A 13,964-nucleotide genomic window follows, 5' to 3' on the forward strand; every position below is an offset into this window, starting at 1 on the left:
AACATTAACAGACATCGCATTTTTACTGGGTAATTATTTATTACTGAACTGTACAATAGTCAAAGGAAGACTGCTTTGCAATGAAACGATTATTCGTTTGGTCTATAAAATATCAGAAAATAGCTAAAATGCCCCTTGCAATATTTTTCCTGAGCCCACGGTGATTCAAATTACATGTTTTGTGTAAACAGTCTAGATTCCAAAGAAGAAAGAAAAGCCAGAGAATGTTTGACATTTTTTTCTTGAAAACTGATTGCAATGATTAGTAGGGACTGTTCGTTACTTGTGAGGGGGGAAGGGGGTGGTGCAAAAAGGAGAGGCATGTCAAATATTTTTTTAAGCATATTTAAGCTTATGTTTTTTTTTTTTTTAATGGCTTAGAGGAGGAATATACATGGTTAAATGGTTGTATTTTGTATTTATTTTACTGCAAATAAATCAACAAAATTACACCATTTATCATAGCCAGAAACTGCAAAAACAGACATTTACACAGATTTTCACATTTCGTATCTTTCGGATTTCGGTTCTTTGACATGTCATGTGTTACAAATGCTTCCATCAGAAAAAAAACATAACCGAATCTACGCTTAAAATTGTAAATTGTGATATGTCATCAAAACCACTTTGTTCTGCAGCTCATGTAAAATTTGGCTAAAAAATAAACTGTTTGCAAACTAACCTGCATGCACAACAAGAGTGAAAAACTGAGGCTTTTTTCAACTTCAGGATTTCTTCTTCAGCTTTTGACTTTTAACTTTAAAACAGCAAAGTGTACGTTTTAAACATCTAATTAGTGGGTGCACGATATCGGATTTTTGCCGATATCCGATATGCTGATATATAACAACTTATTTGGCCGATAACCGATACTGATATCGATATATCCACTTTTTTTTCCCCACCTAATTTTAGTGATCATCAAGGCTCTATTGTAGTGGAATTAACATCATATGATGCATGTATACTCTTACTGTGAGCAGATGGAGAATACTTTTCAGTGTATGTAATATTCATTCATTATGCAGAATAAGAAAAAGCATGTTAGCCAATTCTAATAGTTAATTTTAAAGCCGATATCAGCCGATACCGATGACATGCTGATATTATTGTGCTTCCCTACAAATTATTGCCCTAATTTATGGTGGAGGGAGGGTCATGCATTTTCCTACAGTCATTCAAGGAAACTCAAGGAAAAATATTTGTAGCTTTACGGAAGGTCAAAAATGAATAAATAAAATAAAAAATGAAGTCACACCCCAGTCATCCCACTTCCTCTGAAAAGTAAAGAACAGTCCCTTAGCAGATCAAAATAGCTGTTGATTAATCTACTGTCCATTGACTAATCAGTTCATTAAAACTTTGTTTTGCTTAATTAAAGCAGTGAAATTAATCTTTTAAAGACCTTTGAAACACCTTCAAGGACAGCTAGCTAAAAACCCTCAACTAGAACCTAAAGGTCTCTTCAAGGTGGCCCACTATGCCTCAAAATCTCTGAAATCCTTCAAGGACGCCTTGGCCCATGATGTTAATAGTATTCCTGAAGGATTCAGAATAAATCATGGTTTTCTTCCTGTCCTATATTGTTGGGATGGAATAGGGGGTTGCACATGTTCATGGGAAAAGAGTGGCATGAAACTAAGGATGAATAGACCTTTTTATTATTTAGCTGTTTTTCATAACACCACATGCAAAATAAAAGTATCCACACCCTTTAAAATACAATTAGGGACACAGTGGATGCACCTTAAATAACATGACAATTAACCATTTTGTTAGCATGCAGGTTGCACATTAGCCACAATAGCTGTTCTTTATTTGATTTGTCTTATTTTGATTTGTTCATTGTGGATACATGACATACCAGTTTCCTTTGGCATAGCTGGCGCTCAACATTTGGGGCTCATCTTCACAAATGTTGATACAATTCCAGACACTTGACATTTTTGACATCTTGCTAGCATATCTGTAAGCCTGTCACATGTCCTAAATGTCCTTGTCTGAAAAGAACTAAAAATAATGAATGCTGACGCACAATATTGGATAACTATTCAGATTCTGATTTTGACATTGATTTCCATGGCAATGAAAGACGTTTTGATGGTTTGAAGCGTACAGATTAGCCCTATTTCTATGCTTGTATGCATGTATAAGGTATGCCTCAAGGATCACTTTAATAGAACTTAAAGGATAACTTCGGTATTTGTGTGCGTATGATTCATAGGTACAACTCGTTTTAAAATTGGTTCAGTATTGAGGGAGGCGGATGCAACCGGGAGCTGCGAAACGAGCTAAAACGGTAACGGGGGCAAATGCGTCCCATATAAGTTTGCGCATTAAAAGTGCTTTTTTTTCCGCCACTGACCGGTTCAGATCACCAGTGTTATCTCTGTAAATAGCATACTAAGCGTTTCCCTTACCTCTGGGCTGTGTGACATCATCTCGCAAGAGCTTTGCTCCACTGTGTCTGTAGCTCTCTCTACTCGTGGGACAGCCGTTTTCTTGAGGAAGAGGTGTTTCGGGATTGCTGGCAGTAGTCATCTTGGGAGAAGTGAGCACTGCAGACCCGATGGTCTGCAAGGTGCAGTGTCTGGAGAGGAGTGTTAGCATCCATTTATAGCACAACTAGCCACAACTTCAGCATCTCGCTGTCTGACAAAGGCAGCCTATGAATGCTGTACGGGGTGTTGTGCGACATCCTGTTCTTGCAATTCGGATAAGCACAAACACGAACCATTGTTTTCAATCGATGCAGTAAAACTCTCAGCTGCGCCACTCTGAGCGGCGCTCAGCATGGCTCCTCAGTTTTCTTCCAGCAACAAGCAAAGCTCTCGCGAGATGACGTCACACAGCCCAGAGGTAAGGGAAACGTTTAGTATGCTATTTACAGAGACAGCACTGGCTATCTGAACCGGTCAGTGGCGAAAAAAAGCACTTTTAATGCGCAAACTTTTACGGGACGCATTTGCCCCCGTTACCGTTTTAGCTCGTTTCGCAGCTGCCGGCTGCATCCGCCTCCCTCAATACTGAACCAGTTTTAAAACAAGTTGTACCTATGAATCATACGCACACATACACATGGGGAAATAGGGCCCAGGTTGAAAAATACCAAATTTTTCCTTTAAGTTGGATTTAAAGGATAAATTGTATTGCCTACCTGTTGTGTCCATGGATGTCAGTGGTTCCTGAAGCCAAAAAAGTTTGCCTTCCCAGGTGTAAAATTATCCTGCCCATAGAGCAGGTGCACAAGAGACTTCTGCTAGCCAAATGGCTAACTTCCAGTTTAGCGCTCCACTAACTTGAGTGGGGAAAGATGATTTAACTGTGCGGCTCTTGTAGAGTTTAGAAATGTTATTGGACCAAATGGATTAAACCTTGATAGTTAAACTACTTATTTTGCACAGGGTTGTCGCACTCAAAACAATTATATGCTGATTTACGGATGTCTCTTTCACAATGTAAGTCTATGGAAGAAAGTCTTCTGGGACCACATGGCATCATGTGACGGATATACATGAAGAGTTACAATTCCACATTTTGGCCACTATTTAAAACTGTTTACAAAGCGTGGTACACATCCTGAAGGACTGGTTGTGTCAGAGCGGATAAACAAGAAGAAACAAGAATAGACCTGCTATGACGAGTCAAAATGTCTGCTATGAAAAAGGTTCAAAAATCTGATTAATGTGGAAACAATAAAGAAGTACGTGTGCTCCGATGAGAGCAAGGCTATCAGGTTGGAGGGATTTCTTTAGAATGCAAAACACCATGTTCAGTACAAGATGAAACAGGGAATAAAGGACAAACAGATGCTCATCAAGCACATATATCAGTCAGATCCAAAATATAAAGAGGCCCATCTTTCTCTTGAGTACACTGCCATATAGCAAGGAATCCTTGCGTTTGTAGTATTAAAAAAACGGCACTTTGGGTAAATTTTAGCCTGAATTTTCTCACGGCAGGGCTCTGAAGCTAATCATGTCTGTTGATTTTTATATTGCTTGATTCTCCCAAGCACCCAGCAACCATGCCGGGCTTTGAATATTGTGGCCAAAAAGTTAAATTACAACTTCTGGGTCTGTTACATGATGCCGTTGGGCCCACAAAGACTTTTCCCCATAAAACTCACATTGTGAAAGAGACGTCTGTTAATCAGTGGATATACTTTTTAGCGTCACAACCCCTCAATTCAATATCAGGATTTGATCAATTTGGTCTGGTAACATTTCAAAAGTCTAGAAGAGTCACTAGATTTAATAATTTAATTCCTATTCAAGTTAGCAGAGGGCTAAACCAGAAGTTAGCTGCTTGGCCTGCACAAGTCTCTTGTGCAGTTGCTCCACAGGTCCCACAAAGCAAAAGATTAAGGTAATTTATACCCAGGAGGTAGAACTTTTTTAGCTTCTTGCGCCACAGAGCAACTCTCATAGGAATGAAGGGGCCCCGCTTCCAACGCTGTATCGACTTCTCTTTATAAATCCATGGGTCCACCACTTTGGTCCAGGCTGGAATACCTCTACAACTATTGGATGGATTGCCATTAAATATTGTCCAGTTCATAGTCCAGAGAGGATGAATCTAGGTGATCCTCTGACTTTTCATCTTGCTCCACCATCCAGGCTGTTCTTACAAATTTTTCATGTTTTCCTACGAAAACCAGTGCACCCCAATTCATACATATCCCACATATTTGAAAGGCTACGATCAGGTGACCAATGTGCTGACGGCAGTAAACAAGGAAGCAGTCCCCTGCTTGTTAGGAGGCAGGTTGGGGTGGTGGATGAGTCACAAAAAAACTGACTTTTGTCCGGGACTGTCCCCTGGAGTCGCACGTTCAGATCCATGTGAACTTTGAGTTAACTTTAACTTTGACTTTTCGCACATGCGCATTACGGTTCCAGTCACTGGGCATGCACGAGAAAGACCATCTTAACAACAATGGCGGACTCCCGAGCTCTGCTTGTGCTGCTCACCCTATTGAATTTATCAACTCTTCCCCATCATAGTGTAGATTTACTGTAGCAACTCCACCTCGTTGTCCGTCCAGACAAACGTTCGTGTGGTTGCCATTTTCTTTGTTAAATACATTGCCGCTCTGTAGAAGGAAGCGTAAGCATCACACCGCTAACTACTGGCCTGGCATGTATACTGTAGCGTTTTTGGTCATTTTTGCGGATCCGTGTGCACAGCGATTGTTATCAAAATGTTGTTGTCTAAACGCTGAACTTTTTTCAAAACGAAAATGAGAAACGATTCTGTTTTCAGTGGATTGTTTTCATGTAAACATGGCCTAAGTCATGTTAAGGTACATCCTCACCATGTTTCTTTTCCTAAACCTAACACTATAACTTTTATCGCCTAAACCTAACCTCAGTAACTTTACATCAATTACGTAACTGTACGTGAGGGACATAACACCATTTGTGGGGCGCAAATTCGTAGGATATCGTACAAACTGTTGTGCATGGATTTTTCGTAGGATATCATACAAATGTCGATGAAGTCTAGATTAACTGAGAAACACACAGTTCCAGTTCAGGTCAAACTTATTTTTGTTACTAGTTCCCCCAGAGTTAGAGGAGCGTCAGAGCAGCATGGCTGCAAGTTTGGGAACAACAGGTCTAAAGAAAGGTCCATTAATAATGATGAGTACTAATCATACGTTCCCAGAGACAGACTTATGTCTTTAAATTGTTTATTTTGTCTGACAACAAAAGAAAAGCTCACTATGTTCTGGTTAGACTGATATGAAATCAATTGATAATCCAATTTTGAGCAATTTGACAGTACTAAGAACAAAAGGTAGTGGCCTATATAATATTACATTAAAATCACACTGTAACACAGAGAGAGATAAATGGGATTAAGTGAAGAGTAATTCCCAACTGAATGGAAATCAAATGACATGTATTTGGAGCCAGGTTTGCAGTGGGCTGAAGCCAATCTTAACAGGACAGTAGGTACAATACAGTTTCTAATACAGAGTGTAATCCGGCGGGAGCTGGCAAAGCTCTTACAGTTTATCAGTTTGCCACAGACAGGCACCTCTTGGGCCTCATTCTGAGCGGCTGGATTCAGATCAGCCCACATTCTCAATGTCAAGATGTTATAAATAGCCAGAACTGATTTGTACAGCTCCTCTGGCAGCTAAGATCAGCTCAGTGGGGGGACGTGATGTTCTCAGGGAAGGATCCATGGGTAGCCTGATAGGGCTGGAAAAGAAAAGAGCTAGCTGGTCGCCGCCTGAAGGCACACACACACACCGCAGAGGACTGTCTGTATTTGTTGATACAGAAAATATGATTTTTGTTTGCATTCAGATAAAATTAGTTTACTTGACATGGCTGTTATCTATTACTGTATATTACTCACATTGTCAAATTCACAATCGTTACCTGTAAAGACATAATCTGCATCCACTGAAGAAAGTGAAAATGAGTTGGCACTTCTGTTACATGCAATGTTTTTAATGCCTCACACATCATTTAAAGCAGGTTAGCCATCAGTTATTGGGTTGGTGGTCCCATTTCTTAATTTTCGTGTCCACCTTTCAAAGTGTCCTTGAGTAAGACACTGAACTCCAAAGGTGGATCAATCCATCTTTGGTGTTCTAGTGAGTATTTGGGGGGCAGTGTATGTGGGGTTGAGTCACAGTAAGCTTCAGTGTTTGTATTCATGGTAATAAAGGAACGTGTCACCCAGTGGCTCACTGATGTGTTTCTGAGAACAATAGCGGTCTGTGGCACACAGGAAGTAGATAAATCAGGCTTTGATAAACACACAATACTTGTTAGTAGGATCAATTCATGGGTTGCCCCGTCACTCTGAGGACCTTGGTCAAGTCTCCGCTTTCCTCGGCTCTATGGTGGTCGAATGGACTCTACTAAAGTCAGGACAGCAACCATTGCCCATTTCAAGCTGAAAAACACCTTCTAGACGATACCTGAACACTTAAAGAATGACGACAACACACATCTACATGTTTGTTTAGGAGACATGCACTTCCAATTTTTTTTATGACATCTAGCCCTTTTTCTGATGATCTTAAAAAAGCCAAAATGACTGTAATGTAAACATGTATTGTCTACATCATGGTAACACATGATACAGGAGACTTAAGCTCTGTTTCCACCAAGCAGTCCAATACGGTTCAGTTCCATTTGGTATGCATTTTTTTCCATTTCCACTGTGAAAAGTTGTGGATGGTACCAGTGGAACCATTCCTTACTGTCTGTATTTTTGGTCACCCCTCCCTTGGGATACCTAGCACACAGATCTGGAACTAAAAGGTGGAGCTAGAAACACTGCAGTCCGTTGATTGGTCAATAGAGAGCCGTCATTCTTGCTCAGGGCTGAGTTGTGGCTGGATTTGAGGCTTATCAATCAATCAATCAATAAGTCAATCAATCAATCAATCAATCAATCAATCAATTTTATTTATAAAGCCCAATATCACAAATAACAATTTGCCTCACAGGGCTTTACAGCATACGACATCCCTCTGTCCTTTGGACCCTCACAGCGGATAAGGAAAAACTCCCCCAAAAAAACCTTTAACAGGGGAAAAAAACGGTAGAAACCTCAGGAAGAGCAACTGAGGAGGGATCCCTCTTCCAGGACGGACAGACGTGCAATAGATGTCGTACAGAACAGATCAGCATAATAAATTAACAGTAATCCGTAGGCTATGACACAATGAGACAGAGAGAGAGACAGAGAGAGAGAGAGAGAGAGAGAGAGAGAGAGATGCAGGTAATGACAGTAGCTTACAACAACATTATTGAAAGTAATAATATTATAGTTATAGTTCTGGCTACTGTGGTACAATATGTTGAAAGTATATATTAATATCTGGCAGTATACATGTGTGACAATAATCATATGTGTATAATAACAATAGAAGTATGACTAATGATGACAGCAGCAGCAGGAGGCATCTGGCAGGACCACGGCAGCAGCACAGCCACACACGTCACACTATCCAGGCACTGCTGCAATACGAGTTAACCTGAGACAGTGGAGCACAAAGGCTCCGGAGAAGAAGCCGAGTTAGTGACATCCAGAATGGCCGAGTTAGCAAGATGCAGTAATAGAATACGAGAGAGAGAGAGAGAGAGAGAGAGAGAGAGAGAAGGAGAGAAGGTGCCCGGTATATTATAGGGGGGTCCTCCGACAGACTAGGCCTAAGTCAGCCTAACTAGGGGCTGGTACAGGGCAAGCCTGAGCCAGCCCTAACTATAAGCTTTATCAAAGAGGAAAGTCTTAAGTCTAGTCTTAAATGTGGAGACGGTGTCTGCCTCCCGGACCGTAACAGGAAGATGATTCCGCAGGAGAGGAGCCTGATAGCTGAAGGCTCTGGCTCCTGATCTACTTTTGGAGACTTTAGGGACCACAAGTAACCCTGCGTTCTCAGAGCGCAGTGTTCTGGTGGGATAATAAGGCACTATGAGCTCTCTAAGATATGACGGAGCTTGACCATTTAGAGCTTTATAAGTTAACAGCTTATAAAGCAGCTTATGTAACCACTGTTCATACTGTGGAGAGTTTTATTAGTAGACTGTAACTATAAAATGAAAGGATGTTTTGCTGCCTCTCGCAGCAGCTGCATACTGAGAAAAAAATTCCTTAATTCCTGGGCTGACTGCCGGCGATGATGGAACATTTATTTGTACTGTTACGACATTGTAATATTATGAGTTGACGGCATGGATCCATCAACACACCTTCAATTTAACTGTAACAACTTTGACCATTGCATTAGTTTTTATATGACATACACTCTTCATAATGAGTGGATCTTCAAGTGTTTATATATATATTAATATGATATTTTTTTGGCTATGATAACTGGTGTAACTTTGGTGATTTGGTGCCCTCCAAAGCCATGTTTTCTTTAAAAATCTGCAGTAAAATACAAAATACAACCATTTGAACTTGTATGCCCCTCCTTAAGCCAAAATTTAATAACCATAAGTCCCTCCCCAGTGCTTAAAAAATTATTTGACATGCCTCCCGCTTTACAGCGGTACAGTACATTCAGCACAGCCCTGTGTTCTCTTCCTCCTTTAACAGGCAGATGAGCTGCTGATGTCTGAGTTGTACCCTCATAACAGAGGGTGGTGGGTTCAAACTCAGTCCAACCTATCATCCAGGAGCTTTCTGTGTGTGTGTGTGTGTGTGTGTGTGTGTGTGTGTGTGTGTGTGTGTGTGTGTGTGTGGAACCAAATTACCACAGAGCATGTCAAACTGTTGTTAAAGGGAGTACTGGGATCTATAAAAACCTCTGCATCACTATGGAAACTGAAGCCTCGCATTCAGATGAACCCAGTCCTTCACTTAAACCAAACACACACCTCTGGTAGAAATGACTGTTAACATCAACAACCTGCTCTACTGTAGCTGTTGATGATGAGAGGTGCTTTTGGGACAAATTCTTTTCACCTCATTTGTTTCTCAAATTACCCACAAATCAAAGCAATACTCCCATTATATCCTCAACTAATTGTTTCTTCTTAAATGGTCTGTTTAAAGATGTAAATTCAACTGAGCATGAAATTAGAAAGATAATAATATATTGTTTTCTGAATATATTTTGTCTACTTGGAATAAAAGTCTGAAGCCACCTGTTACTAATTGCTGCAGATATTCTTTTGATATGATTTGAGCTTCAGCTTGGTGATTACAGAGATTCACACACTTTTCACTTTCAGTTCACAAATACCAAACATTTACAGAATATATGCACTGTACATCATGTATTTTTTTTCACTTCTACAATTAAAATACATAACACTACAGCTTGTGCTGTAAAGTACTGTGTACTATTTATTGCTGTATTGTTTCCTCTGCACTTATACTATCATTAGGTCTAATATACATTACTAGGTACTAGGTCTTATGTCGTGGTGCAGTGTAGCAGTGTGAAGGAGATTTGGATTTTTTGCCGATATCCGATATGCCAATATAACAACTTACTTGGCCGATTACCGATAGTGATGTCGATACATTGGCATGCAAAAGTTTGGGCACCCCTGGTCAAAATTTCTTTTACTGTTAATAGTTAAGTAAGTAGACGATAAACTGATCTCCAAAAGGCATTAAGTTAAAGATGAAACATGCTTTTCAACATTTTAAGCAAAAATAGTGCATTATTTTTGTTTTGTACAATTTGGAAACAAGGGAAACAAGCCCCATGCAAAATCTGGGGCATCCTAAGACATTGAGCTCTCGGACAACTTGCACCAGGGTCTCAGACCTTAATTACCTTGTTAGGGCTATGGCTTGTTCACAATCATCATAAGGAAAGGCCAGGTGATGCAAATTTCAAAGCTTTATAAATACTCTCACTTCTGAAACCTTGTCCCAACAATCAGCAGCCATGGGCTCCTCTGAACAGCTGCCTAGCACTCTGAAAATTAAATAACTGCAGAGCAGAGGGCTCTAAGAAGATAGCAAAGTGTTTTCAGGTAGCTGTTTCCTCAGTTCATAATGTAATTAAGAAATGGCAGTTAACAGGAACTGTGGAGGTCAAGTTGAGGTCTGGAAGACCAAGAAAACCTTTTGAGAGAGCTGCTCGTAGGATTGTTAGAAAGGAAAATGAAACCCCTGTTTGACTGCAAAAGACCTGCAGGAAGATTATCAGACTGTGGAGTGGTGGTGCACTGTTGTACTGTGCAGTGACAACTGTACAAATATGACCTCATGGACGAGTCATCAAAAGAAAACCTTTCCTGTGTCCTCACCACAAAATTCAGTGTCAGAAGTTTGCAAAGGAACATCTAAACAAGCCTGATGCTTTGTGGAAACAAGCCCTGTGGACTGATGAAGTTAAAATAGAACTTTTTGGACGCAATGAGCAAAGGTGTGCTTGGAGAAAAAAGGATGCAGAAATTCATGAAAAGAACACCTGTCCAACATGGGGGTGGATGGATCATGCTTTGGGCTTGTGTTGCAGCCAGTGGCACAGGGAACATTTCACAGGTAGAGGGAAGAATGGATTGGCGCTACTACATACTGACCATGCAGGGTGCCAAAACTTTTCCTTAAGACCCATTTCCATTTTTGTTATGTTGAAATTGTAAAAGATTTAAATTAACAAGAAATCTTGCTTAAAATATTGAAGAAATGTTTCATATCTAACTTTTTGCAGATCAGTTCATCTTCGATGATCTTTAAATCCTTAAAGTTGTGAAAAAGACCTTGTTTTTCTTGAAGTGTAATGTACGCTCCATTTTTAAGACTGTTCATGGCTTTAGGGTGCTTCATCCACCACTGGATATCTCTGCCCACAGTAGAAAAAAACATGACCATGTTTGTCATAATTACGATATGTCCCTTTCATGATATGGGTGATAGTAACCAAAATATTTCATACAACAAAATATAGCAAGAAGTGATAAAGAGGGAGGTGACAAGTGCTTGGTAGGTGGGACCAAGTCACTGTTAACTCTCAAATCTTTGCACTCAAGTCCCTAGTCCTAAACTTTGAGGTTCAACTTAAAGGACGCTTCACCAAATGTGTGTGTAGAGTAAAAGCTGATTGTGTGTAGGAGTGGCCTTTAACTGTAATATTTAGACAGACAGGCCCTTTAACTGTTGGTGCACAGAGGCTGCAGGAATGTGAGGAATGACAGTGAGCTCAGCAGACAGGGCGGCCGTCCTGCAGACGAAGCTGTTTCTCTGCAGCACACTGAGCTCTGCTGCCCTGTCACCACTGATGTGCTCACTGCTCGACAGGACCAACCTACAACTGCAACACTCCCTCTGCTTACCAGACTCTGTGTACACGCCACAAGACCTTCTGTCAGCTGTGAGAGAGTCAGGATTTTTTTCAAAGTGTATTTACTGTTCTTTAGGCATGGAAAAAATTATATTTTACTTTTTTTCTCATCATGTGTTTGATGTGTCCACTCTGTTGGGCAGTATGCATTTGTGTAGTAATACTGTTATTAATAGTTTATTAGTTTAATCTAAAGGGAAAAAAAGCCTTGAAAATAAGAAAATTTTAATGCTTTCAGAAATATCTTTCTAAAATATTTTTTAGCACATATTGCTCTGTCCCATGACAAACAACAACCATGGGTCATAGTCAGCCCCACCAGGATGTCCGGATTACAACTACTGAGGCAAATTAAACAAACCTCTGCGAATTCTGCACGACCTTGCAATTTTGTCCAATCACCTCAGCTTTTCCACAAATTTGACCACTTATCGTAGTTTGCTGATAGTTGTCCAATGTCAGCAGTCCCCCACATAACGCCACCAAACTCAGAGGAAGAGACCTCTGTGGTTAATTCGGCTCCCAGTAAATCCTCCAGAAAAATCAATACTAAAGGAATTTTAATCTGGAGTTTCACCTGGTTGCAACCTACAATCCTCACCATGTTCTGCCACGAAATCCCCTTAAATCTTACACACTGTTCCTTTAAGGGAGTGCAGGGTATCACTGTGTCTAGCATTGACTGTTCATGATCAGTCTGCTGAGGATGAAAAGGTGATGTCTGACCTGTTGGTGATGATGCAGCTACTCTGAACTACATAACAAGTTCAAACCACTTCTGATATGCTGGAGAAAACTGGGTCATATATGGAGAGTGGTGTTTTTTACAGTTTACTTTGGAGTGCTAGCATTGTTTTACTGCAGCACTTGAGACCAGCAGAGCAAATCCTTAAATGATAACCTTGACATTTTCCAACCTGGACCCTATTTCCCCATGTAAAGTGGTCAAAGAGACTGATGTGAACGACCATTTTTGAAATTGGTCCAGTACTGAGTGAGCAGGCAGCAGCCGGCAGCTGAAGGACCGGCTGTAATAGAAGCACACGGGGCAAATGAACATTGTCACTGTTTGTCCAGTAAAGTGGTTATTTTTGACATAGAGTGGCTCAAATTGTTATTATAAGTGTCTGAAGTGTCTCTTTACCTTCCACTTGATCCGGTCTGTTTGTTGCTGCCTTGTTAAGAAGAAGTCTCTTTCTGAAATATCACAAGATGTCACTTCTTGCAGGAAAACAACTGTGAAAATGTGTGTGAGTTCAAGAGTATAATAACCAGAGTATTTTACAGTAAAGGTAGTTAAGTCTAATCTAAAATGTATTCTGTGCCATGGATGATCATTTAGCTGATTTCAATCATGTGGATGAGGCTTTTGGATTTGACTGCTGCCTGTATTAATGTGACTATTTGTTAGTATATGGATCAAAGAGTGGATGAGGGGAGAGACCATGGAATTCCTGGAGTTGCTGTGACCCTCTGCCCACAGAGGAAAAAAATGCCTGTTTTGTGATAGACTTTGTTGGATATGGATGCACTAAAGTTTTGGCTAGTTGTGCTACAAATGGATCCTAACACTCCTGTCCATACATTGTGCACGCAGACCTGTGGGTCTGCAGTGACACAGGGATGTCTACTACCTGTCAAAGAGGAGAAGAAATCCAGAGCTTGGGCTGGGCTGTTCCCAGAGTGGATTTACCTGCTGCAGACGAGAGGAGGTAGGCTAATGCTATTTGCTAAAGAAATTATGTTTACATTGCATAGCGTTACACATGTAAGCATAGCAGGATAATGGCAAAACAATCAATCAATAAATGATTAGGAGGTGCAAAATATCGACTGATTCAGCACTGATAATACATCTATACAGACTGATTACCCATTTTCATCAGCTGACATTCATAGTATAAAATGACAAGCTGACACTTTCTCTGCCACAGTGTGTCTGTGGTGGAAAAATATTTATGCTTTGGTATTATACAACCTATATTTTTATGGTATTTTATGTCTACATTTGTCCTTCTTATACATCAAGGAGATACCTACTGGCAATGACGACTGTAATGTTAGTTATTGTTTGAGCTCCTATACACAGTCTTTTCTAACAAGATAATCTTACTATATAATGACGAAAACTCTGTCTGTGGGTGTGTCTGTTGCATGTTTTTCTCCTCACTGACTTGGTCACTTG

Source organism: Epinephelus lanceolatus, chromosome 15 (assembly GCF_041903045.1).
Source record: "Epinephelus lanceolatus isolate andai-2023 chromosome 15, ASM4190304v1, whole genome shotgun sequence".
Lineage (NCBI taxonomy): Eukaryota > Metazoa > Chordata > Actinopteri > Perciformes > Serranidae > Epinephelus > Epinephelus lanceolatus.